The sequence below is a fragment of the Pleurodeles waltl genome, chromosome 6 (genome assembly GCF_031143425.1).
Source record: "Pleurodeles waltl isolate 20211129_DDA chromosome 6, aPleWal1.hap1.20221129, whole genome shotgun sequence".
Taxonomy (NCBI): domain Eukaryota; kingdom Metazoa; phylum Chordata; class Amphibia; order Caudata; family Salamandridae; genus Pleurodeles; species Pleurodeles waltl.
Window position 1 is genome coordinate 1,317,394,982 of NC_090445.1, and position 27,889 is coordinate 1,317,422,870.

General features: G+C 44.1%; 1 protein-coding gene across 9 annotated transcripts in view; it reads left to right on the forward strand.

The window, feature by feature from the left end:
- BMPR1A (bone morphogenetic protein receptor type 1A) overlaps nucleotides 1-27,889 on the forward strand; it is a 435,163-nt gene that overhangs the window by 277,296 nt on the left and 129,978 nt on the right. The gene's annotated exons all lie outside the window — the stretch shown is intronic.

A 27,889-nucleotide genomic window follows, 5' to 3' on the forward strand; every position in this document is an offset into this window, starting at 1 on the left:
GGGCATCTGCAATGCATGAATTCCTCCAATATTTCTTACTTTTGTAGTAGTAGTAGTATGTTAAAGTTTTCATAAAACAGCCAAGAATACAGTTTTGTACATTTTCAACTGTTGACTAATTCCTTATCGTTACATGACATAAAATGATGTACAAATTGGGTTCCACTTGGATGTAGTGTTTACAGCTCATTCTCTTGGATAGATCCAGTTTCTCAACGCAGTTCAAACAAAATATGTGTTATTGCTGCTGTATGACAGATATCGAGAAAATGTATGTGCTGTATGTGTTTCTCCAAGGGAGAGTCAAAGAAACGTAATTGTGTCAATGCTCGTGCTTCACAAGGAGGATAAGTGAATGTTGTACATGATTGTGACTTTCGGAAGGAAGCAGATATAGGGAGACATTGCAGGGGGCACGAATTGAAGACTAGAGAAAGCTGCCAGCATTTTGTTAAGTGTTTTCTTTGACAGGTGATTCTAAAGGGCGATCCAGAACAGATTATATAATTCCAGATTTTTTGTTTGACACTGTATAAGCCAATATATTTTCTCTCTCTGTGTTATTCCTAATCTGCTACGGTAAATTAGTCTTGAATGAGCTCCGTCTTCCCACAGGAAAGGGAACCACATATTTACAAAATGGGCATCTTGGTTTGCTGTTTCTATGATGATAGGATGTACATTCCTACAAGCCACTATTTATTGTTGGTGTTTAGGGTGTTCTGTAGTGTCTTAGGATGCTTGTTTATGCACAGGCTAGTGACATTGTCAGCCACTGCCTAACTGTTGGCGATATTGGTATGACAGCTGTACCATGACCTACGGCCAGTTTTTTGTATACTTTAAATGATTAATTTAGCAATTTAATTGTATGCCATACTGACCTCCGGTACTCACTCAAATCTGTGCAGTCCTATAATACATATACCATATTACACTGATCTTCTTGACATCTCAAGTCTTTAGAATTCACCATAAGACTAGTCGTTTACATTTCAGTGTTGTCTGCTTTCAACTTTGGAGTATCTTAAAAGAATTCAGCTTTGAGCTTTTCAGATACCAACGTCATGGATGTCGGAGTCTCTGTGACTTGTTCTGTTAAGTATATTCAGGTTTGAATATCGCCTGCGAACTGTACCTCAGTCATGCCTCCATGGATTTAGAGTTGTTAGGATCTATTAATAGGTTATGTAAGTCACACACTACCCACATAAATGTGTTCCCTACGTCTTTGAATATTTCACTAGAGGGGATTCTGGGAAATCCCGCATGTATGTACATATAGTAAGCAATTTAAATCACGTGGCAAGTAAAAAAGGAGGAAAACCTTTCCAGTGATCATTTACATCTCCTCTTCCCAGTCCCTTTTAGTAGAGGTTTATCCCATAATTAATGCACAGGCGTAGGATGTGGTTTTGCAGTCTGAAAATCTGAGCTGTCCTACCTTTTCCTTGTTTCTGGTGAAAACGCATTATAAAGGGTTGGACCCAAACGGCATACAGTGGAAGATGCACAATGCATTAATCTGTAATAGTTCACAAGCTGATAAAGCAGCTGATCAGCTTCATTGAATTATCTATCAATAAATAGTTGGTCATCTTCAAGCTAAATTCAAAGGTGTTAAGGGTTAGAACCCTATATTTTGAAGGCTCACTCCACTAATTTGTGTTTCACTCAGTCTAGATTCTGACCCTGTGGGACACACACAAGTACTGTAGACATACTTGTTCTGCAGATCCTGTGGTTCCTTGAAGTGAGGCTACTCTTTTTAGACAACTATCCCGCTATCAACCTCTGTTAATTTCCTACAGTCTGCCACTTTCACAGCAATAAGAGATAGAATTGTGTAGGTTTCAAAATATCAAGTGGGATGGTAAAATCCAGTTTTTTGGAACCTGGGAGGAGAATATTGGTATAAAATACTAAAAATATTTGAATATCCTAACTAAGCAACGATCTACTCGCATAATCAATATGTTTTTCCAGTAGATAACCAGGTTGAGAAATTTAGATTGCAGAGTGGGTTAAGAAATAGCACTTGAGAAATGCTGCTGTCTGGTATGAGTAACTATATACAGAGCGATGTGCAGCATTGAAATTATATGATTTTTATCTATCTACAGAGCGATATGCAGCATTGAAATTATATGTTTTAATTTTTTTTATAATTACCTGATTGAGGCTAAGAGCTGAGTGCATGCCGCACTCTGGAGAAGTGATTGTGAACTCCTGTTTGATTTTCTAGGATACAGTTTTCCATTTGTACACGTTTTCAGAACAGTAAAACCTTTTTTTATGACGTGTAGCTGTAGATGCACATGTTGTGCAAACGTCTGCCATATAGTGTTGGACTCAGACGTGTACAACTTGTTTTTCTTCCAATTAAGTCTTTTTGGATCATGAGGTCTAGTGACTCTGCCTATTAGTGATATGGTACGTGGGCATCTGCTCCATTGTTATATTGATTTTTCTCAGCCTTCTGGTTCAGACGTGTCATTTACAGTGGCGGTTTAACACCTTGAGGTGGTCTCTCTGGGCCCTCAGATCAGTCCTCTCCTTGGTACCTACAAACAATCACACTGTTGCTTTCTTTTTTATTCTGTGTCAATCTAACGACTACTGACTCCCAACTGCTCGGGTCAAGAATGTTACAGTGATGGAAAGGACTCCGTTACAAATCTGTCCTAGTTGTCGGGCCAAGTATCCAAAGTCCAACCTCCATGAAGTCTGCACTGTCTGTCTCCTGACCACTGTGAGGACTCCTGTTCGGCCTACCTTGTGTTTTGCAACAAGAATACTCTTCAAAACTGAGGCGTCTGTCGTATCGCCCCTGCTGCCATGACCCTGACAGGAGGTGGAAGAGAGTCCAGACTTCTTTGGAGAACAGGAGGAGACAGATGTCGAAGAGCTGGATGCTCTAGGCGTCGCAGTGGGACAGCCTTTTCATCAGGATCCATCCCAGGAAGCATCGATTCCAGGGCAGACATCAAGTTCAAAGAGCCTCCACCAGCCCAGCGCCTCAGAAGATCGCAGTGCGTACGGATGTTTCCATACCTCACCACACACATGCCCAACCTTTTAGCTCCCAGATTACTTATTTGACTTCCAGTGCAGCACTGCCTTCCAACCATGATCGACACCAGTATTTGAAGATGGACCCAACACCCTAGCCACATTTGGCGCTGAAGTCCCACTCGAAGTCTTGAGCCTTCTCTGCAGCTTAGAATCTGGATCTGAAGGCACATCCTCAGCCGCCCTTAGGCTCGAAAGGGTTGGAGCCAAAATCTTCGGAGCCACGACAGCCTGCATCAAAACATTTGGATCAGAGGCCAAGTTTGACTCAAAGCAATTGAAGCCGAGATCAAGCTCAGCACCCTTCGGTTGGCAAATGTCTCTAGCCCCAACAAGGCCTTCTTCCACTGTTGCATCCTCTGCTGCTTCTGAGGAATTTGATAAGCCAATTCTTAAGCTGACTTAAACCATGAGGTGTTGCACAGAGCTGCCACTTTACACAATGTAGAACTCCATGTACAACAAGAAGAGGTTGATTTTCTTGTGGAAAACCTCTCCTCACCTATTGCTCCCTTCAATATCTCACCATCATGATGGGTGTCCTCAAGCATGCCACAGAGACTAAGGATCCCATCAAGGCCAGAATCATCAGGCCTAGGGTGGATAAGCAGTATATAGCCTCCCCTATCCAATCCGTGGCCAACTATCTTTTGACTGTTTAGTGAATCATACAGCCAGAAAGTGTGCCAGCACTCAGAACACGGGTGATGCACCCCTCCCAAATGAGAGAGCAAGAAAACTGATGTTATGGGAAAGAGAGTGGCAGCACAGTCCACGTCCGTTGGTGAATTGCTAATTCACTTGGTTTACTCTCCAGGTATGACTTTGCATACTAGGACGAAATGGCGGAACTGGTAGATCATCTCCCAAAGTGGTACCTTAAGAAGGGGCAATTTTTGGTTGCAGAGGGGAAGTCTCTCTAACACTAACATTTGCAGCTTGCGTCATTAATTTTGGTATTCTGCTGTGCTGCTGTGCCTGGTTGCATTTGTGGCTTTATGCCAGCAGTACAGCAGCATCTGCTTTTGAAGATAAGCATCACCTTGGCGCGTGGGTAGATGAGATGCTAGAGAAAATCAAAAAGGGCATTAAGACGGTTAAGGTCACGAGTGCTGTACAAATACAGACCCCCAGGGGTTTCTTTCGGTGCACCCAGTTTCATGGGGCGTCCAAGGACCCCACTCCAGAAACCTCTTCAACCTTCACAAAGCCAACACAGAAGTCCCTCTCATGAGGTTAGTATAGCGTTATAGGAGAAGTAACGGAAGTGGTAGAGTAAGCTTGCCACCCCTAAGGGGACTGTCTCCCGAAAACAGTGACAGACTACAGCTTATCCCTGATCACGCAACACGCAAATCAGAAGGATACAGGGGTTTCTGCCCCGCTGGGCAGAAACCACCTCAGACCGTTCGGTTCAGTATATTACACAGGAGGGGTATAGTCCAGAACTAGTGCAAACACCACCAAACATCTGCCCTTGTCAACACAGACTGAACAGCAGCTGTGTGCCTCCTTCATGAGGAGGTACAGGCCCTCCTTGACAAGATCCCATTCCGCATCAACTCCACGGAAAGGGTGTGTACTCCCTCTAGGTTCTCAACCCAAAGAAGGATGGCTCCCTCAAACCCATCCTCAGTCTCAGGCCTCTCAACAAATACATAGTCAGAACACTTCCTAATGTTGACTATAAAGGACATTACACCACCCTTGCAGGAAGGCAACTTCATGACCGCCCTCGATCTGTAGGACGCCTACATCCACATACCCATCCACCCAGGACATTGAAGCTAACTGAGGTTTATGGTAAGTGGGCACCATTCTCAATTCAAAGTGCTCCTCTTTGGAGTTACCAGTGCACCAAGAGTTTTCACCAAATGTCTGACCATGTGGCTGCTCATCTCAGGAGGAGCTTCATCCACGTATTCCCTTACCCAGACAACTGGCTGACCAAGAGTGCCATGCAGCAACTCTCTCTGGAGCACACACAGACCACAGTTCATACCCTACTCCAATCTGGGTTTCACTATCAATCTGACCAAATCCCACCTTCAACTCCTTCAAGTACCGCCCTTCCTTCTGCTGTTGGAAAAGCTTACTCCAACCCAACAAGAGTACAAGCGTTTCCAAAACTTGCTGCCTCTTTTTCAGCCACATTGGCAGGTAGCAGAACTGTGAAGCGCCTACTAGGTCTGGTGGTGTCTTACAAAGCTATTGTCCCTCATGCCAGGCGCTCAGTGTGCCTGTTACAGGAGTGCTTAGCAGCACAGTGGTCTCAAGCGGAAGATCACACTCACAGAAGATCTAGTGTTGGTTTGGGACCACACACATCGCTCTCTGCAGTGGTGGAACACAAACAATTTGTTACTGGGGTGACCCTTCCTCGACTCAGTTCCGCAAGAGACCATCACAACGGAAGCCTCACTTGCTGGTTGGAGAGCTTATCTCAAACATCTTAATGTTCATGGTCAATGGTCTCCTACTCAACAATGTCTTTTAATTGAGTCACCTGAAGTTGCTAGCAAATTGGTTTGTTCTCCATGCTTTTCACTTCATCACTTAGGACATGACAGTCTTGATATGCACAGACAACACAACTGCCATGTTTTTCCTGCAAAAACAAGTCCAGTGTAGCCAGAAGATCAGGCTGTGTACAATTCCTCACAGAAAACACCTTACCCATACAACATATTCCGGGGTTAAACAGAGCTATAGCGGACATGCTCAGCAGGCACACAAATGGGAGCTTTACCATCAGGTCCTACTCCTGCACTTCCAGTGCTGTGGTTTGCTACTGCAAAAAAATTCAAAATGCTCAAGCTTCACCGCCAGGCTACCACACCCACAGTCTGTGGGCAATGTACTATGTATGAATTGGTCAGGGATATTTGCATAAGCTTTTCCACCTGTCCTACTCTGTCCATTCGTGGTGATGAGACTCGCAGACAACCCTCACGCTCATTCTAGTGGCGTCGACGTGGGTGAGTTAGCCATGGTACTCCATGCTGGTAGAACTTTCACTAATCCCACACGAGAATCTTCTTACAGGCAGCACCTTCACACATAAGACCACAGCACTCTCAGGCATCCCTAATCTCCATGGAACTCAACCCTCAGATTGGCTAGTGAGGTATTAAAATGTAGCTAAATAAACCTACCAGAAGAGTGTATGCCTATTCTTAAAAAATGCATGCAGACCCTTCACTAGGGCCCGTTCACAGTCAAATGGAAACATTTTGTACACTACTGTCTCCCAAAACACATTAATTCCTTTCATAGCACCAGTACAGGCTTTTGTTTGTTACCTTATGCACTTGCAAAAATCAGACCTAGTTTATGCCTAGATGTGATTACACCTGGCTGCTGTAGCTACCTACCTATCGAACAGACAACAGGTTTTCTTATTTAGAATACCTGTTACTAAAGAATTGATTGGAGGTATAATGGAGTTATGTCACCTAGGACACCCTTCTTGTAGTTTGGAACTTAACATTGTCTTCACTAGGCACATGGGTGTTCCCTTTGACCCGCTTCACTCTTACCCACTGCAGTTCCTGTCTTGGAAGGTGGCCTTCCTTGTGGCCATCACTTCCTTAAGAAGAGTCAGTGAGATACACACTTACCCTAGAAGAACACTTTTTCCAGGTACATCAAGAAAGAGTGGTCCTTAGAACCAATCCCAAATTTATTTCGGAGGTGGGTTCCAGTTTCCACCTTAATCAGATGATTGAACTACCAGTCTTCATTGTATATTGATAGAACAAAACCATTTGTTAAGACTCAGCATCTGTTTGTATCATAATCTAAACCTCACAAGCGACGTGCTCTTTCTAACTCAACTGTAGCACGGTGGTTAGACAAATGCACACAAACATGTTACGCCAAAGCTAAAAGAACCCTTCCTGCCCCTCCTAGACCTCAGTCAGCTCGTAAGAAAGAGACTTCCATGGCTTTCCTGGAGAACATACCGTTAGTTAAAAACAGTAAAGCAGCTCCCTGGTCCACCCCCACATACCTTCAATAAACATTACTGTGTGGACGTTCTGGCCAGAAAGCAAGCTAGTGTTGGCCAGACTGTCCTACGTACAATTGTCCAGTCCTCTTCAACATCCTTTGGCTAAGCCACCACTTTTAGGAGGGCTGCTTTACAGTCATTTCACAGTATGTGTATCTAGAACTACACATGCCATGAACGGGAAATGTTACTTACCCTCTAAGCATCTGTTTGTTCCATATAGTAAGTTAGAGTCACATGCACCAACCCTTCTCCTCGGTCCCTAGGGTTGTTGCAGATTATTTTCTTCTCCTGTCATTTTCTTTACTTTGCATGGTCATCTTTACTGTATTCTGTTCTGCTTCATCATCAGTTTTGCCCTACCTGCTGGAAAAAACAATCTCTAACAATGGAGCCGAGGCCCATGTGCAATATCACTAATAGGTGGAGTCACTAGACCTTGTGACCTGAATGGACTTCCTTTGAAGAAAAACAGGTTGTGCATGTCTGAGCCCAACACTAGATGGCAGAAGTATGCACAGCTTGTGAATCTACAGCACTGCATGCCACGGTCAGATGCTTGCAGGGTAACATGTTCAAGGCATGTCTGACTGTAGATACACTTGCTTTGCATAATCTTACCATCTAGTGTTGGGTCCGGATATGTGTAAGTTGGTTTTCTTAACAGAAGTCTTTTGAGTCACCAGGCAGAATGACTCCTCCTCTTGGTGATAATGCGCATGGGCATCAACTCCATTGTTAGATTGTTTTCCTTACACCATCTCCACTCCAGTTCGACTTCGTCACGGTTCTCCATTCGGTTCGTGCAACACTATTCCCCTCGCTGCACTATTCCACGTATCGAGTTATTTCTTTTTTGCTTGTTGGATCGCTTCGAACGCACCCTCTACAAGGCCGCCCCCATTGAAACCTTTCTTTGGTCTCCTTTACTTTTTTATTTTTTAGAGAAAGCTTCGCAAGTGATGGAATAGACCCCCTTCCATTACTGTCTGCGCTGCCAGGTGAAGTATCCCCAGACCGATTAACACCTGGCCTGTAATCTGTGTTTGTCAACAGAGTACGGTGAAGCACATTGCGACGCCTGATGCTCCTTCCACTCGAAGAAAACCCTTAGAGACCGTTGAGCACTTCAACTCAAAATGTCACGCGGGAGCATCAGTGATACTCCGGATATCTTCGGTCATGATGACATCAAAGGAGAGGTAGAATGCTGTTGGCTGTGGAGGAAGAGGCATTTATCGATTGAGGGCAGGTCCGGTTCCAATCTCATGGTCGACTTGGAGATGGAGGAAATTACACCGGCTCAACAGTTCGTGAGTATGGCACCCCCTCCCACTCAACATTGTGTCGATGCCACCTAAAGACACTTGGCCCCTCTGGAACAACATACAGAGGTCTTCGGTCAATTACTGCTTTCTGGCCATGGTCAGCACCAAGCAAATCGTTCAGGCACCCTGTCCTCTGGTTTGGTGCCAAAACAGCTACTGAAGCCTTCGACATTAAGCACTTTCATCCCGGAACACCACTCTGCGCCTGCCCTACCCTTGGTGCTGAGCTGAACATCCTCGTCCACGTATGCTGCTTCAACGCTGAGCAGAGCTACAGTACGAAAACCTATGTCGAACCCGAAACCTTCAAAGCCGAATTCCAAGCCAGATTCTGGCAAACCAGTCGAGCACATTCTCCAAAGACTCCAAGAGCAATTGGATGCCACACAAAAGCAAATCCACAACAACCCTCACACTGGACATATCCTTGCCAAATCTCAGTTCAGATTTCTCCACCACCCGAAAAACGCCTGTCTTTCCAGGAGACTCTAGACTTACCTGTACTAACAAAACACAGGAAACTCTGACAAGGCCACCAATCCTTTGCCTCTTCTGCCACCCTCACTGCCTCCTCCACCACTTCACTTTCTCCACCACAGACTATAGAAGATATAGATATTTCACCTCAGGGGTCTCCACAGTATGATACGGCTAGGCAGGGACAAGACACTTTTGGGACACTACCACATGTCGACCACTGGGATACTTTCTATATCGACCCTCCAGCGGGACACAGACCCAGATCTGTAGGCAGCCCGGCCCTACCCTCCTGATGACTCAACATCATGTCAGGAGCTTATAGGTAGAGTTGCTGCATTCCACGACATACAACTCCATAAACAGCCTGTAGAAAAGGACATCCTTTTTTAAACACTTTTCACCACTCATAGGACTACACAGTATCTCCCTATGTTAAAGGGCATGTTAAGACACAAAGAGAATCTCTTTAAGGACTCTATTAGGGCTAGGTTACAACGCTTACGGTAGACAAACAATATAAACCCTCCTCATTTGATCCCATCTACATCAGGGGCCAATTACCACCTGCCTTGCTTCTCCTTACACTGCTTGCAAGTGTGCCAACTTGCAAGCTGGTGGAAATGTTGACAGAGAAAGCAAGCATATTGTTGTGGGGGAAAAGGTTGCTGCAAAATCCACCAATGACGTATTGCCAAGTCAGTGGGCCTACTAGCTCGTTATAGTCATGCTCACTGGGATGAAATGGAGGATCTGTTCCAATACCTCCCAGACAAACACAAAAAACTGGGGACAAGTACTTGTTGGTGAAGGCAAGCTTATATCGAATACCTCAGTACGCTGTGCCCTAGACACTGCTGACACTGGAGCTAGAGGTATAACACCATTATTTTGTTCAGACTCCATGCATGGCTGCAGATTTCTGGTTCCAAACCAGCGGTAGAACAAAATGTTTTTAATATGTCATTGATAAGAAAGATCTGCTCGGCCCACTAGTGGACCGAACAGTAGAAAAAATTAAAAATGAGAAAGCAAAGGCGTTGGACTCCCTTCATACTCCTACTCCACATAGCTCCTTTCAATGCCCCAACAATCGTGGAGGTTCCAAGGCAGCCTGTCCAGACGCCTGCACCTCCTACCACCAGAACCAGGGCCAACATACCTCTCTGAGAGGTTACTTCTGAGGCTTCTACAGGAATACCTATGCCAAAGGCAGAGATAAAGGTGCTTCTCCATGTGGAGCAACATCCATCACCAATCAGTGACCGGTCTCTTCTACACCCCGACCATATAATACTTGTCAGAGATCATTTACAGGATTTCTTACCCGCATGGCAAACAATTGCATCACACCGTGAGTGTTATCTATTATCCAACATGGCTGTTTTCTGGAGCTTACTACCACACTTCCCAATATTCCATCTTACATGCCATCACTGGAACATCAAACATTGCTCAAACAGGAAGTCCAAGCTCTTCTTCTCATGGGAGCTATAAACCCCATCCCTGTACATCAGGATTCGGGCGTATACTCTCTATGCTCCCTGATGACCAAAAAGGACGAGTCTTTAAGGCCAATTCTAGACCTCCTGCCTCTAAACCAGTTTGAATTTACCTTTATTTGCATGATTACTAAAAATCTTAGCAAAAGAGAGAAGGAAAAGGAGAAGGGAAAAGAAGAGAAAGAAAAGAACGAAATACATAAGAATCTTCACAACAAAACTAGAGTCCACGGTTAGTCATGGTCCCGACAGGTTTTCAATACATATACTTAACACTTTACGTGAGTCATTTAAAACAATTGCCGGTGTAATATCCCGGTAAAAATACTATAGAGCTTAAATTCATTAGATATAAAGTGCAAGTTAGTTGACTAAAATAGTACAATTTCTATAAGCAAACTAACAAGATCGACATAAAGTACTAGAAAGCTTTTAAGATGAAATATTATTAAAATAAGAAACACAGCCCTTGCTGAACATCTTCATCACACTGCTTCTTCAAGATCTAGTTTATGGTGAACCAGAGGGAACTTATTATAAAAAAAACTCAGTACTTTACAAACAGTTTTCTATAAGGGAAATATAGTCACCATGAATTTACAATTTGTTGGGTGCTATAAAATTGTTTGTCACTAATGTTATATTATAAGAATATGTTACTGCACCTTCTTCATCAGACCATGCCTTCACAGTTGTATCTGAACAGAACTAAAGGAGTTGTTGGGAGATCATAAGCAGCCTGTAAGAATCTTAGCATGCAGGGCTAAGAATTTCACCAGTTTGCAGTTAATCTGCGGTTCAGCCAGGCCAAGCACTTTCATTACTGCCAGCCAGCAGGAGTGAACCCCACTCATAACAAAAGCAAGTTTCAACAATTGATGGCGAGCTTCTCTTAGAGCTGGACAGATGCAAATCAAGTGAACAATATCCTCCATCACAGCTCCGCACAGCCTGCATGACGTTTCACCACCATTCTTCCATGCTGGTTGTTCCGCTGGAGATGGCAAGGACCGTAATCATATGACAATCAGCTGGTGTTTCAAATGTACTGAGTATGTTGCAGTCGAATACTGTGCTGGTACCAGTCCGATGTAATTATACATAACCATCCAGGCATTCGACCGGGCCGCAAATTTACGCTTATCATCCAACAAAGATTGCAACCTAGCTTCTCTGTTTAATGCACTGCAGAAGGGGGGGGGGGCTGTAACATGTTGGAATCCCATAAGAGTGTTGCATGTGTCACTTGCAGGGAACTTTGCAGGTATGCTGACATTGGATCTTTGGCCACAGAGTTCCATAGCCCAGCAGCTAATGGGCCTGTGTTATTTCCCCTGATTTCATACCAGGTCTTATCTTATGAAATGTTCTTGCTAGAAGCTTCTGCTTAAGACCAAATTCTTGTCTAACTTGTGAGGGAGATGCACACCGAGGGAGACTAAAGACTCGCTTGTAAAGTTTGATTTGTTGCTGGTCCAAAATCAGGGAGTCTTTTCCGTATAATGCAGCCCTCCCATATGTTATTGTTTGAAAACGTTTTGCGGGCATGACAGACGTTAAGGGTTTATAGGAAGGTCCATTCATCTTTCTGGAAAGGACACAGAAGGCGAATGTCAAAGCTTTGCATTTCTGTGTATTATGTTTGCTTGTGCACAGCAAAATTCAGTTTATTGTCTATTTTTAGGCCCAAGTATTTGTAATGACTGACCTCTTCTAACACTGTATTACCTAATATGAGATTGAGTGCAGGGCTAAAGGTACTCACATAGACATGGTATTTGACTTGATAATATTAATATCCAGTTTATTGGTTGTCGCAAAATTGACCAAGGCTTTGACTAGCCACTGTAGACCCACTCTGGTGTTCTCAATAAAATAATATTGTCTGCATACGAGCGATGTGATATATGCAGAGTTCCCAGCTTCATGAAGTATGAATTTATTTCGTCCAGCTTTGGGGAGAGGCCAGCCATGAAAAGATTGAACAAATGCGGGGCCAGGACACACCCTTGTTTGAGACCAGTATTAATTGGGATCTTCCTTGAAAGCTTTATACCATCAGCTAGCTTGATCTGTCCCCAGGTTTTGTCATATAGCATTTCTATACGTCGCAGGATTCTCGCATGCAAGCCCCAGCTTCGCAACTTTCCCCTAAGGAGGGTTCTGTCCACACGATCAAAAGCGCTTTTAAAATCTATGAAGCATTATTGCAGTTTTTTGTTTAGGCGCTTTGATTTATCAGCTATGTCACTTAATGCTAATATATTGATCATGGTGCCGTATCCCTTACGAAAGCCAGTTTGGTTCAAAGGGACATGGTTGATTAAATTAGACCAGTCGAGCAGATCATCTAGGATCAAAGAGGCAAAGTACTTAGCTTTGGAGTCAATTAGAACAGTCAGTCTATAATTAGCCGGGTTTGAACACCGACAAACCCCCTTTAAATATCAGATTGATGATAAATCCTCTCCAACTGTCCAGTATAGCTCTACTCTATTCTACTTCAGTGAAGAGGATTGCAAGTGGCTTTGACCAATATTCCGGATCATCCTTAAATATAGCCTGAGGAAGGCCATTGGCCCTAGGTGCACCATCACTGCAACCCTTTTGATCCCTTGGATTACTGCCTCAGCTGCATATCCTGTGGGGTTTGGGTAGTCCTGGTCATACTTGTTTGCTCCTTTGACTGGATGTTTATCTCGGGAGTCCATTCTTGGTTGGGAAACATGTTGATCAGATGATTTACCCATTTTTCCTCCGGAATGGACGAATAGTTGATAGCTCTTGACATCTGGTAAATGCCATTGACCATTGCCCAAAAGGCCCTGGAATTGGCTAGTTTTGAATTAAAAAGACGTTTTGACCAGAAGTTATCCCCTCCTCCTTACATTCTAACCATATCTGGGATTTGTAAATTTTCCTTAAACGTTTTATTGTCTCACACATGGTTATTGTAATGTTTGATTTTTTGGATCTTTCTGAGCTCATTCCGCAGGCTCCTTCTCAACTTTAAGATTTTTTCCGACAGACTCAGAGACCCTTGAATCACTCATAGCGGCATGGGTCGAAGTGTGGAAGACTGTCTAGTTAAAAAGATAGACCACACTTCCACTGCTGACATGCGCAAAGATGTTGTGGATTGATACACTGCTTTTGTCTCGGTGGTTACCCTTGGCAGTGAGCTAGATGACCACGTCAAACGCTTTAAAATGATAGATCCAAGGCTACCAACGTCTAGCAGAACTGAGGTGTATCTTGCAGCATTAAGATTCAGTTCTGTATACTGATATAAGTGGTAATTTCGAAGGGTGGTTTTGATTTTGAACTTCCTCACCTGTGACCACAAGGAAAGAGTCACAATGATATAGTCTATTGTTGAACCTACCTTCACACTGTAATGAGTGTACCTTGGCAGCGTATCGTCTGTAGTCCTCCCAGTAAGAACCCTCATACCCAGGTGCTCCAACGCACAAACCAGTTCCCTGCCCATGCCATCCAGTTACTTCCAAGGTTGAGGGGCCTGTGGAAAAACTGACCATAAAGCATTTTCCGCAGCCAACTGCTTATCATTGTCTGGAGTATAAATTAAATTCTTATTAAAGTCACCTGTCACTAAAATATCCCATTTTGGGTGGGTATACCTTATTTCCGAAATCTCATGCAATAATTTCTTAAAAAGTAGAACTTTCTGTGCCTTCCGTGGGGGGGCGTAAGCATTAAATATAATGAGAGGAGCTGCCTGACCGTTGTCACCAAAATTGAGCTAGATGGCCTGCAGATAGACGGTCGAAAATGGTAGTTGATCTGTGGTTGCACATAGCGCAGTCGAAACTTATGTTGCTAGGCCTCCACTTGGCCTGCCAGATCTGTTTGGTTTCATGGCACTAATGTGATGTGACTTATAACCGCCTAGGTGAGTTGGGTCAGTTAGCCATGTTTTTTACAATATGATCCATTCTTAGCTGCCATTGATTGCTAATGAGAAGCCATCTGCGATAATGATTTTTGCCCCAGCAACATTCCAGAGCAGAATGTTTACAGCCTTCTGCTCTTCTGCATTTGCTGCATTGTGATTTTGGAGTCAGATGATTCTTGGTGCATTTAGGGTAGGTGCTGCCCACCTCCAATCTACATAAGGATCATCTGATGATTGTGGGCCTTTGGTCACTGGGTTGCTGGCATGTTTGAGCCCGTGAACAGGCTTCAGTCTAATTTCCCTCTTCTCTTGCTTCTTTATCCAGGGTTCAGTTGCTTGTGGTTCGTGGAGGCTAAACGTCCCTGGAGAGCACAGGAGTTGTTTGCTATTTTTGGAACAATAGCCATTAGGGGAAATGGATATCGCGGTTTGGGTGGTTTTGAGAGAGTTATACCCCATGATTTGAACTGTTGTTTAGCGTCCATGATCGATGCGGAAATCTCCCATGATCTCCAAGTGGTAAGTGTTTGTTCCGGAACCGAATGGTCACAGCTTGGAAGACATTTCACCAGTATTACATTTGTGGGGTCAATATTCTGAATCAGTGGCAACTCATCTAATAGCCTCAGGATGTTACCTCTGTTTAGGATGTCTTGTTGGCCTTGCAATGTATAGTGCGGGTTTAGTACAATGTGCAGCGATTCCTCACTGTTTAGAAATTCATTACTTTGTTGAGACTGGGAGTGAGCAATGATAGGTATCCGCTGGAGTAATCTGTGAATTTCAAATCACCACCCTAGTTGATGCAAATCCCTGCTCATTACTAATTGTAACTATCCTCAGTGGGTAGTTAGACTCTAAAGGTGGTTCATTTATTTTGGGCCTAGATTGAATGGTTTGATCAGTATCACATATACACTTTGGAAAGGATGACAGAGCGTTGTCTTGTTGTACATACCTTATTTGTGCTAGGCCACGGTGTTCCTGTGAAGGTGGCTTATTTCCTTACATTTCAGCCAATTTAGCATCAGCACATTCTGCTGTAATCAGCCGAGGGTTTTTTTGTGAGTCCAGCATTGAATGTGCTGGAGCAGCCCAATCCTGTGGCCACAGCTTGCTTCCCAATGCCTCTGACTACAGGGAGTGCAGAATTATTAGGCAAATGAGTATTTTGACCACATCATCCTCTTTATGCATGTTGTCTTACTCCAAGCTGTATAGGCTCGAAAGCCTACTACCAATTAAGCATATTAGGTGATGTGCATCTCTGTAATGAGAAGGGGTGTGGTCTAATGACATCAACACCCTATATCAGGTGTGCATAATTATTAGGCAACTTCCTTTCCTTTGGCAAAATGGGTCAAAAGAAGGACTTGACAGGCTCAGAAAAGTCAAAAATAGTGAGATATCTTGCAGAGGGATGCAGCACTCTTAAAATTGCAAAGCTTCTGAAGCGTGATCATCGAACAATCAAGCGTTTCATTCAAAATAGTCAACAGGGTCGCAAGAAGCGTGTGGAAAAACCAAGGCGCAAAATAACTGCCCATGAACTGAGAAAAGTCAAGCGTGCAGCTGCCACGATGCCACTTGCCACCAGTTTGGCCATATTTCAGAGCTGCAACATCACTGGAGTGCCCAAAAGCACAAGGTGTGCAATACTCAGAGACATGGCCAAGGTAAGAAAGGCTGAAAGACGACCACCACTGAACAAGACACACAAGCTGAAACGTCAAGACTGGGCCAAGAAATATCTCAAGACTGATTTTTCTAAGGTTTTATGGACTGATGAAATGAGAGTGAGTCTTGATGGGCCAGATGGATGGGCCCGTGGCTGGATTGGTAAAGGGCAGAGAGCTCCAGTCCGACTCAGACGCCAGCAAGGTGGAGGTGGAGTACTGGTTTGGGCTGGTATCATCAAAGATGAGCTTGTGGGGCCTTTTCGGGTTGAGGATGGAGTCAAGCTCAACTCCCAGTCCTACTGCCAGTTCCTGGAAGACACCTTCTTCAAGCAGTGGTACAGGAAGAAGTCTGCATCCTTCAAGAAAAACATGATTTTCATGCAGGACAATGCTCCATCACACGCGTCCAAGTACTCCACAGCGTGGCTGGCAAGAAAGGGTATAAAAGAAGGAAATCTAATGACATGGCCTCCTTGTTCACCTGATCTGAACCCCATTGAGAACCTGTGGTCCATCATCAAATGTGAGATTTACAAGGAGGGAAAACAGTACACCTCTCTGAACAGTGTCTGGGAGGCTGTGGTTGCTGCTGCCCGCAATGTTGATGGTGAACAGATCAAAACACTGACAGAATCCATGGATGGCAGGCTTTTGAGTGTCCTTGCAAAGAAAGGTGGCTATATTGGTCACTGATTTGTTTTTGTTTTGTTTTTGAATGTCAGAAATGTATATTTGTGAATGTTGAGATGTTATATTGGTTTCACTGGTAATAATAAATAATTGAAATGGGTATATATTTTTTTTTGTTAAGTTGCCTAATAATTATGCACAGTAATAGTCACCTGCACACACAGATATCCCCCTAACATAGCTAAAACTAAAAACAAACTAAAAACTACTTCCAAAAATATTCAGCTTTGATATTAATGAGTTTTTTGGGTTCATTGAGAACATGGTTGTTGTTCAATAATAAAATTAATCCTCAAAAATACAACTTGCCTAATAATTCTGCACTCCCTGTATATGCCATCCACTAGTTTCGTTGTTATTGATATAGGCACCTTTGAGGAGTCCTGTGTAGATTGTACTAGTCTGGGCAACTGCTCCTCGGGCAGCTTGGTGTCAGTGGATGTTGACTGGGTTACTGCCATAGTCACAGATTTTCTCTGCATCTCAGGCTTTTTTAATGGAGTCAGGACCCCGTGTACTGCGCCCTTAGTCTCTGAAACTGGCAGACTAGGAGGCTGTGATTCTGCCATGCTTTGTACTGCAATTTTTGGAGTGGGAGGAGGGAATTGTCAGTTGTGTTATCATTAACGTTCAACTGTATAGAGCTGTTTATTACCCTTATAAGTGAAGCTTCAAGTGCCATGGACACTTGCGGGCACCCTCAAGGTGGGGAGGCCTAGGATGGCGGCTTTGATTGCACTGTGAATATAGGGTAGAAATTACTGCCACTGTCTTCACAGCAAAGTTTCTTCTTGGCCTTTATAGCTCGTTTTTTTTCGTTTTAGACATCCAGTCGCTCCATTTATTAGTCACAGGAGTATTACAGATATCTGATGGTACTAGAGAACTACTTTGATCTTTTACGTTAAAGCTTAAACAAGCTGTGGTAATGGCCGAATGCTTCTCCCCGTTTGACTCTGCTTGGTCAGGATTTACCAAGTGTTGGACATTGGACAATTCACTTCCCAGTTTATTTTGGTTACTATCTAGTTGAGTTATGTGTCTGATGGAGTAACTAGGTGGATGGAATTTACTTCCATTTATTTTTTAAGTCATCCACTATAATTGCTAAAATAGCAGGAAGAGTGCTCAATTTGTCTATAATTGGACCACATTTGGAGGCTTCTTGTTGGGGCTAATCTATTTTAGCCGTCAGCGCGGAGAACCAATTGTCTAGCTTGTCCAGTTTATGAATAATGTATGCAATGTGCGTTGCCATGATGTTCATTAGATCAATCTGTAGATCAAAATTTTCCGATTGCTTTTTGAGTGCTGTGATTGAGGTGTGCAGGTCATTTAATAAAGAAGAATGCGGCTGTGAAATATCCCCCATCTTAAGTTTGTTGAGGCAGTTTGTAGATTGTCTTTCTAAGGGGTTGTCTTGGTTGGTATTGCTTGAATGAGCCTATTTACTGCTGCTGTTACCTGAATGCACCGTGTTGCTATGCTCACGCATCCCCTTGTTCGGCGAGCCTGCGACATATTGAACATCGCTCAAGCCACTTGAAATTTCAATTATAGGGCGTGGCGCATTTAGTGGCTTTAGTGTGGTGATGCAAGTATTTTCCTCCTGCTGCCACGGGGATTGTGTCAAGAACCGATCTTGGAGGGGAGGGCACGATTCTTTGGGATTGGGCATATTGAATGTTTTCAGCTGCAAAGCTTAAACTAAATCCTCGTAATTTCTTATAGAAATAGATTGTACCCATGAGTCTTCCATCTCAACAGTGACAGTTCCACTGCAGACTTTGCTACCCTCTTTAAAACCGAGTGTGGCTAGATTTTGCTGCAAAATAGAAGTCCAATGTTGATGGATTGCATTAGGCATTAAATCCCTTGATGCCTTCATCTGGTCTTGATAAGTAGTTGGTAACTGTGGTTCATGTAAATTATCAGTTTTAACTGTACTCAATTGGGCATACTGGTGCATGGTGCGATGTTCCAGAATGCTTGATGCATGAACCATGGCCTTGGTCAGGACATTATTTGCCTGCTGCTTATTTTGAGCCAAATCTTTACTGGTGACACGCCTCATTCCCTGCGGGCATACTAACTGATCAAGGTTTGTGTTTGACTCAGTCTGCACGGGTGCTGACTTTTGAGAGGGGCATTCTAGCTTCAGATCTGGGCATGGGGCTGCATGGGTCGTTGAGAAAGTTGGTCAAAAAATGCGTCAGATTGGGCGTGCAAAGTGCCTAGTTTTAGAGGTGCCAGTGGTGTCAGAAGCCCTTCAATAGCTTCAGTTTATGGATAGATAACAGCTGTGGGATCCTTTAAAAAAGCAAATTTGCGGGTACTACCAGACTTCATGAAATAGGCATGTAAAGGAGTAAGGGGAGATGTGGTTTGTTCGGGGTTCCTCATGTGAATTTCTGATTCGGTGAGCTTCCTTCTCTTTTGTGCCTTCTTTAGATTCCTGAGGTTCCCCTCTATGTGGAGTCTGACCCTTCCTGACCTCATGATGGTGTGTCAAACTACTAAATCGTTAGCCTTTTATACAAATTATGTAGGCAGTGGGAGGATTTGATTTAGAGTGCTTTCCTTTTTGCCGAATGATGTAATGGAGGAGGGTTGAGGGATGGTTTTACACGTGCGCAGCAATATAGAGGGAATGAAAGATGAGCAGGCAGTCCAAAGGCACTGACAAGCTGCACCCAGACATAGCTGGGCTGCTTCCGTGAGGTCCTGGTCCTCACACTCCGCAGCTGTTCACTATAGCAGCTGCTCTCACCATCTGTCCAGGGCGCCAAGAGATAATAATAAATCTAGTTATGTCCAGTTGTTGACCCCCACGTGGTTCCAGTGGTTGTGTGAATGCTGCTATGCTGCTGCATTATACTGATGTGTTGCTGATCACGCTACTGCCTCGCTGCATGACATGCATTGTGACAGTTATTGTCGGCTGTTGCAAAACACTTAGAGTCACTGGTAGTCACTAGTTGGTCACTGGTGATTTTCTTAGGCAGCTTAGGATGTTGGTCACTATTAATCCCTATTGATCACTTAGTAGGCAGCATAGAATGTGCCGCACACAGCGTTGAAGTGTCCCCCTCCAGCTTCCACTCTGCTGTTGATCACTGCGCTTCTCCACACTCCTCTGCAGTGACTGCAATTCCTGCAGGGGGCCGAACTCAGTGGGCTCCGGGTGAACTTCAGCTCCCAACTTCGGACCCTGCAGCTTTGGGCCTTAGCTCAGTATTGTGCGATAACACTGCCACACCTTCGCCACGTGACCGACGGCGGCAGTTGGCGGCCATGACAGGAAAAAGACTGCAGGCCGCCAGAAGAGCAGTGGCAGTGGCAAGGTCTGTACTCGCTGACTCGCTTCAAGACTTGGCAAGACCGCAAAGCTCCTCCTCACTGAGTTGCTGCCTCACCTCCCTGCCCCAAATTTGTGGACTTCTGGACTCACGGCCTCCTGGACTTACAGTAGAACTTGCGGCCAAATTCAGCGAGGTCGCTGTGCTCCTCCTTGCTGCCAAACACCTCCTCCTCCTTCACTTTCGTCCGCGTCAGGATGAAGTGCTCTGACCAGTATATTCTGTCAGAGCACTTTCACATGGTGACCTTACAAGATGTGATCCCACTTCTCTAACACGGTGATTTTATGGCTACCCTAGACCTAAAGGAGGCCTGTTTTCACATACCAATACACCCAGCACATCGCAAATATATTGTGTTTGTGGTGGGCGGAAAACATTATCCATTCAAAGTCCTCCCTTTCAGGGTGACTTCTGTACCTCAGTTATTCACCAAGTGCCTAGCGGTGGAAGCAACCCAATTACGCAGACCATATCTGGTCGCTTGTCTTATCAAAGGCAACACTCCTCAACAGTCTCAACAACACACTCAGCTTACAATAGATCTGCTCCCTCGCTTAGGGTTCACCATCAGTGTCACCAAGTTTCACTTTCAACCCCTACAGGTTCAACCATATCTAGGGGCTATTCTGAACACACACATAGGATTAGCCTATCCCAACACTGCAAGAATCCAGAATTTCCAAGCTTTATTACCAGAATACCAGACAAGACAATAGCTTACAGCGAGGATAAACATGCGTGTCTCAGGTGTGATGGCCTCTTGCATTGCCATAGTACCCTATGCACAACTGAACATGCTACAGGAATTGGTCTCAATCACAGGGTCAGTTAGAAGATCTAGTGTTGATAGGCTGCCATACTCATCACTCTGCATTGGTGGAGCGCCAACAACCTATTACAAGGTCGACCTTTCCTCAACCCTGTTCCCCATAACGGATGCATCACTCACTGGATGGGGTGCACACTTGCAGGCTCTCACAGTACAGGATCTCTGGGACACCAAATGTTGGCGTCTCCACATGAACTACCTATAGCTTCAAACTGTTCACCTAGCATTGAAAGCATTCCCACCTCACATTTTGGAAAGGTTGTTCTAGTCTAGACGGAAAATATGACACCCGTGTATTATCTACAAAAATGGGGGAGAGGGGGGAAAGTTCTCCACAATTACCTAACCTATCTCAGACCATTTGAAAATGGACTGTACATCATAATCTTCATCTGTTAGCAGAATATCTTCAGAGAACAGACACCGATTTTGCAGACCTCAGCAGGATGTAGCAACAAGTCCATGAGTGGGAACTCAACCCCCAAGTCCTCCTTCCATACTTTTACAGACAGTGGTTTCCTCAAATAGATCTCTTCGCAACCGCAGACAGCACCAAAAGACCAAAGTCCGCATCCAGGTTCCCACACCCACTATCCAAGGCACAATGTACTATGGATGAGCCGGTGAGGGATATTTGCCTACGCTTTTCCCCCTCTCCTTCAATTTCTGGTTCGGAAGCTCAGACAATCACCTCTCACACTAATACTAGTGGCTCCCACATGGGACTGTCAACGGCTAATTCACAACATTACTGAACCTCTGTGTAGTTCACCACGAGAAGCTCCCCAACTGGCTGGACCGTCTCAGAATTATGGAGAAATCGAGCACCCAGATCCCAAGGCTCTCAACCTGGCGATCTGGATAGTGAGGTCATAGAATGTTGTTACCTGAATTGACTGATTAAATGTATGACCATCCGTAAGGAAGCCTGTAAGCCTACCACTCGAATATGCTACGCGGCTAAATGGAAGAGGTTTTTTGTTATTGTCATTCAAAAAATGTTGTTGATCCTTTCAATTCCACTATACAGAACATTGTCTGTTACCTGCTTCATTTTCAAATCCCTTGGCTGGCATTCACCTCCATAAGGTTACATCTTGCTGCACCAGCTGCCTAGCTACAAAATAGGCAACACATCTTTATTCAAAATATCAGTGATAATAGACTTCATGAAAGGCCTTAAAAGAGTAATTCCACCATGGGTTCCACCCTCACGTTTATGGATTCTTAAAATGTTCTTACATGACTCAGGGGCCCTCCATGTGAGCCCTTGCAAACCACCTCCTTCATAATCTCTCTTGGAAGGTGTCATTTGTAATTGCTATTACCTCACTTAGACATGTTAGTGAGCTCCAGGCATAAACCTTGAAAAACCCTTTCTAACAGCTCCACAGATAGGGTGGTCTTCTGCACCCACCCTAAATTCCTTCCAAAAATAGTCTCTGACTTTCATCTCAGTCAATCAGTTGAGTTGCCAATCTTTTCCCCTCCACCAGAATCCATTGTGGAGAGGTCTTTTCGCACACTAGGTTTCAAAAGAGCTCCTATGTTCTACATTGACAGAACAAACATTTTTAAAAACACTACAAAACTATTTGTTGCTTTTTCACCATCTCTTAATGGAAAGCCCATATCCAAATCGGGTATTGCCAGATGGATAGTTAAGTTGCAACCAGGTGACGATAAATCCAAAAAAACTCTACCTACACCTCCTAGTGCACGTTCTACTTGAACGAAAGGAGCATCCATGGCTTTCCTAGGAAACATTTAAATAGCTGACATATGGAAAGCAGCTATATGGTATACACCACGCACATTTGCTAAACACTATTGTGTGGATGTTCTAGCACGTCAACAAGCTAATGTAGGTCAGGCAGTGCTATGTACACTTTTCCAAACAACTACAACACCCACAGGTTAGCCACCTCTTCTGAGGTGGACTGCTTTACAGTCTATGCCACAAATGTGTATCTACAGCCACACATGCCTCGAACGGCCTGTAGTGCTGTAGATTCACATGCGCCCACTCTCCTCCCCAGACACCTGTGAAAGTTGCAGGTTACTTCGTATAGACATGGTCATCTCTGTACTTAGACTTACTTAACACTCCATTTTCACCTGCATGTGGGAAAACAACCAAACAATGAAGTTGATGCCCATGCGCATTAACACCAAGAGGAGGAGTCATTCTGTCTTATGAATCGAAAGACTTCTTTAAAGAAAAACGGACCTGCACCCATCCAGAACTAACATTAGATGCATGATTATACAAAGCATGTGAATCTACAGCACCACATGCCACAAACAGGTGCTTACAGGATAAGTAGTATATTCCTTTCCTTCTCTTCCAGCGTCATGAAATCTGTCTTTCAGCCAGTACTGTGACACTTAGATTGTGAGATTTGAGTACTCCTTTCATGCCTAAACTCCGGCTAGCTTCACCAAAGACTATTCTCCCTGTTTTCCAGGTTGCAAATGTCAAAATGACCATGTCACTCCTTATAAATATACTCTGGCTTAAATCAGCCTCAAAATCAATGGCATGCTGCACAAACCAAGCATCGGAAAACTCCTTACAGTGAATCATAGCCTTACATATGTTATGCGATGAACCAGAAGAAAATCCGACTGAAACGTTAACATCCCAGACTGAAAGCATTAAGACAACAGATCAAGCCTTTTTCGCAGATGCTGGATTTTCATTTCAAGAATTTTGTCATTCCTAATTGTCTTCTGTCTGTCATTCTGCCATGTACTGATCTCTTTAATTCGTGTTCTACGACCCAGCCTTCTTAGTTCCTCCATCGTGACCTTCTGTACTGTCTTTGCTGCCTCCAGGGCTCAGCCTCAGAGGTGTTAAGTGGCTCTACTTGACAGACTATGTAATGCATTTTCTGTACCTAAAAACATCTAATTTCCATGTGCTCCTCTTCATTTCAAGACCATTTTCATATATATTTTTAAATAAATTGCCGAAGCTGCTGAAGGACAATTTCGAAGCACTTTGCTTAAATGTAGGCTGGGAGATGGCTCGTGAGGAATCATTTTCATGACCAGCCCAGATGCTACCTGAAGATCTATGCTCAGAAAGTGTTGGGTAAGAAGCACTTTTAGGCCTACAGGAACCAATGTGTTTTTCTGATCTTCCAGAGTCTCAGAAGCTGTGATTTAAATTTCGGTGAAGTGTGTTTCCGGTGGTGGGGAGGGATGAGGGGCAATTGGGTATGTAACCTTTCACTGAACATCTCCGCTAATTCGCAGCAGCACGCCCATAGTGAACTCTTGACAGTGAAAGCACCTGTGGTAACATCAAGGCAGTGAGCCCACTGACTGCAAATGTAAAGACCGGCTTTCATTCAAATCTTTTACCTATGTGCCCATTTGTCTGAAATAGTTTAATGAAGTCAGTTACTGCACAATTTGATCTCACCTCTTCCTTTCCAGTGACGTTTTTTGTATGTGGGTCAAGCGGCGGATTATAGAGAACTTGACAAGACATCGGCCAGGCACCAGGAACTGTTCTGTGTTCTGTTTAGTGGGTTCCCCTGCGCAGGAGCCTGTCCTGTCTTCGCTTATGCCCAGCAAGCCTCAACTGATAAACCCAATTACCCCACCTTGAATAATGTGTTAAGGGGAGCATCCGATATCTGCTAGTTAACGGCTGAAGGAATTAATATAAAAACACAATGTTCAAATAGACGAAAACTCGTTCGTATTAGAAATCGGCGCTGACCTTAAAGGACAAATGTTTTAAATAGTGGTGGATGTTGATGAATTTGTTGCATTGGGTTGGAGTGCTCCCTGGTGGCCATTGTGTGTAGCAATTTCATTTTTATTGGAATGTGTTTTCGTTATGAAAAACCCAGCAACTGCTTCTAATTTTGTAACTGGAGTTTAAAATATGATTAATGTTTTGTGGTTTTCATTGTTAATATGTGATATGAAGTTTACAAAGTTTAGAATACAAACATTCCAACGTTAGATATTTGAGGAAAAAACAACACTTGAATTGAGAAGACAAAGTTGTTAATTAGGTGCCTCGAGAATGAATGAATGGAGGAATATATATATGTTCGGTGGCATGTGTAGCTGCAGATACACGTGCTGTGCATTACTTCTGCCATCTAGTGTTGGGCTTGGAGCGTTACAAGTTGTTTTTCTTCAAAGAAGTGTTTTTGAGTCACAAAATCGAGTGACTCCTCCTCTTTGGTTCCATTGCGCACGGGCATCGACTCTATTGTTAGATTGTTTTCTTTCCGCCGTCGGGTTGGGCGTATTTCCTCTCACTCCGAGATTTCGATTCGGAAAACTTTGAAAACGTGTTCTTTTCATCGGTATTGTATCGATCGGGTTTACATCTTCCATCGACACATCGGTACCGTTGGAGAAGTCGACTCTAGCCTGTTGATCCTTCCATTCTAAAAAGACTCTCCGAGACAGGAGGGCAAGAAGACTCGAGATGGTGTTGAGAAGCACCGAACATCTCGACGTGGAAGAGATCGAAATCATGCAAACAGCAGTCTCAGTTTGAGGTTTCGACTCCGAACAGGAATCCGAGGAAGACAGACCGGTCACGATGGGACAACATGTGAGTATGCCTGCCCCTGTACCCTCACAAAAGCAAAAACATAAGGCCTTGGGTACACCACTGCCGGAAGGCCATGGTTCGGCCTGAAAAAAGACTACCGGTGACCAAACTACCAGTTCGGCACTGAAAAAGGCCACTCCTCCCAAAACATCAGCGGCAACAAAAGGCTCGTGTCCGACTCCAGCAAACACAATTTTTTGGAGTAAAAAATTCAAAAATCACTTTCGGAGCCGAGAGCATCAACCGCCTCATCTTTTTCGATCCCGAAAAAGCCTGCTTTGGACCCGAAAAGGCCAGCATATACAGAGGAGCATGGACTTTCAAAGAGAGTGAAAGAAAGCCACAAAACCTCTGAGGAGGAGTATCAAGTACAACCAATACTTGAAGTTATGGACGAAAGGCGAGCCAGGATTCACATCCATAAAGAAACATGCAGGATCCTAACAGCACCTCCTCTAAAATCAAAGAGAAAGCTAGCCTTTAAGGAGGAATTGGACACTATGCTGCCTCCAGCAAAAGTGCCAAAGCAGAAGGCGAAACCACCACCTCCTCAATCTTCTCCTCCTCATTCTCCTCCTCATTCTCCTCCTCACTCTCCACACCTGCGTACCTCTCCTCTTACTAGTCCTACACCAGTGCAGTCACCCACTCACTCTTTCGACTCACAACAGGACATTGTAGATTCATGGGATCTTTATGATCCAGATCCCATTCCTAGCAATGACCCAGACAGTTATCCCTCTAAACCTTCACCACCTGAGGATAGCACTGTGTACAATCAGGTTCTAGCTAGGGCTGCAGTATATAATGGGGTCACCATGCATACCGAACCACTGGAAGAGGATTTTTGGTTTAATACCCTATCCTCAACACACTCAAAATACCAATGCCTTCCCATGCTCCCAGCCTGGTTAAAACACGCTGATCAAATATTCAAAGAGCCAGTAAAGGCACATATAATAACGCCCAAGATAGAGAAAAAGTATAAACCTCCACCCTCTGATCCTGATTACATAACACATCAAGTACCTCCAGATTCGGTAGTAGTTAGTGCTGCCAGATAAAAAGCAAACTCCCAGTCATCAGGAGATGCTCCCCCCACCTGACAAAGAGAGCAGAAAATTTGATGCTGCAGGGATGAGAGTTGCATCCCAGGCAGCAATCAGTGGAGGATAGCTAACTCACAAGCAATGTTAGATCGATATGGCAGGGCCCATTGGGATGAGATGCAAGACATAATCCAGCACCTCCCCAAAGAACACTAGAAGAGGGCACAACAAGTAGTGGAAGAAGGGCAAGCCATTACAAATAATCAAATTCAATCTGCCCTAAATGCAGCAGACACCGCTGCTAGAAGTGTCAATACTGCAGTGACAATACGTAGGCATGCATGGCTCAGGTCTTCGGGTTTTAAACCCAAAATACAGCAGGCTGTGTTAAATATGCCATTCAATAAAAAACAACTTTTTGGCCTAGAGGTTGACACAGCCATAAGAAAAATTATGCAAAGATTCAGACACGGCAAAGGCAGTGGGTGCACTATACTCAACACCATACAGGGGATCCGTTTGGAAACTTCAGTTTCGAGGTGCATTTAGACCACAGGCAACAGAGGCATCCACATCTCAGGCAAAACCAACCTACCAACCACAATACCAATGAGGTGGTTTTAGGGGCACGTATAGAGGGCAGTAACCCAGAAATAGAGGGAAATTTCAGACCTCTAAGCAACCGCCACAGCACCCTAAGCAGTTACTAGTCTCATCCCCTTCCACTCCACACCTATCCTGTTGGGGGGGTGGGGGGGACTACAACAGTCCCACACAAATTGGCAAAACATTACCACGGACAATTGGGTACTATCAATTATCCACATTGGCTGTTGCCTAGAATTGATACACACTCCTCCAAACATACCACCAATGTCACACAAACTATCCATAGAACACATCAGTCTGTTACAGGAAGAAGTCAAATCTCTACTACTCAAACAAGCAATAGAATCTGTACCACAGTCTCAAATAGGGATCGGAGTTTGCTCACTATATTCCCTGATTCCCAAGAAAGATGGCACCCTCAGACCAATAAGAGATCTCAGGACCCTCAATCTTTACATCCTGTCAGAACATTTTCACATGGTAACTCTACAAGATGTTATCCCACTACTCCAAAAACACGATTTCATGGCAACATTAGACCTCAAAGATGCGTATTTTCATATACCCATCCATCCTGCGCACAGAAAATATCTCAGGTTTGTCATTCAAGGAAAGCACTATCAGTTCAAAGTGTTACCCTTTGGAATAACAACAGCTCCAAGTGTATTCACAAAGTGCCTAGCAGTAGTCGCAGCCTACCTAAGAAGACAACATATACATGTCTTTTCATATCTAGACGATTGGCTAATAAAATCAAACAGTCAGATGCAGTGCCA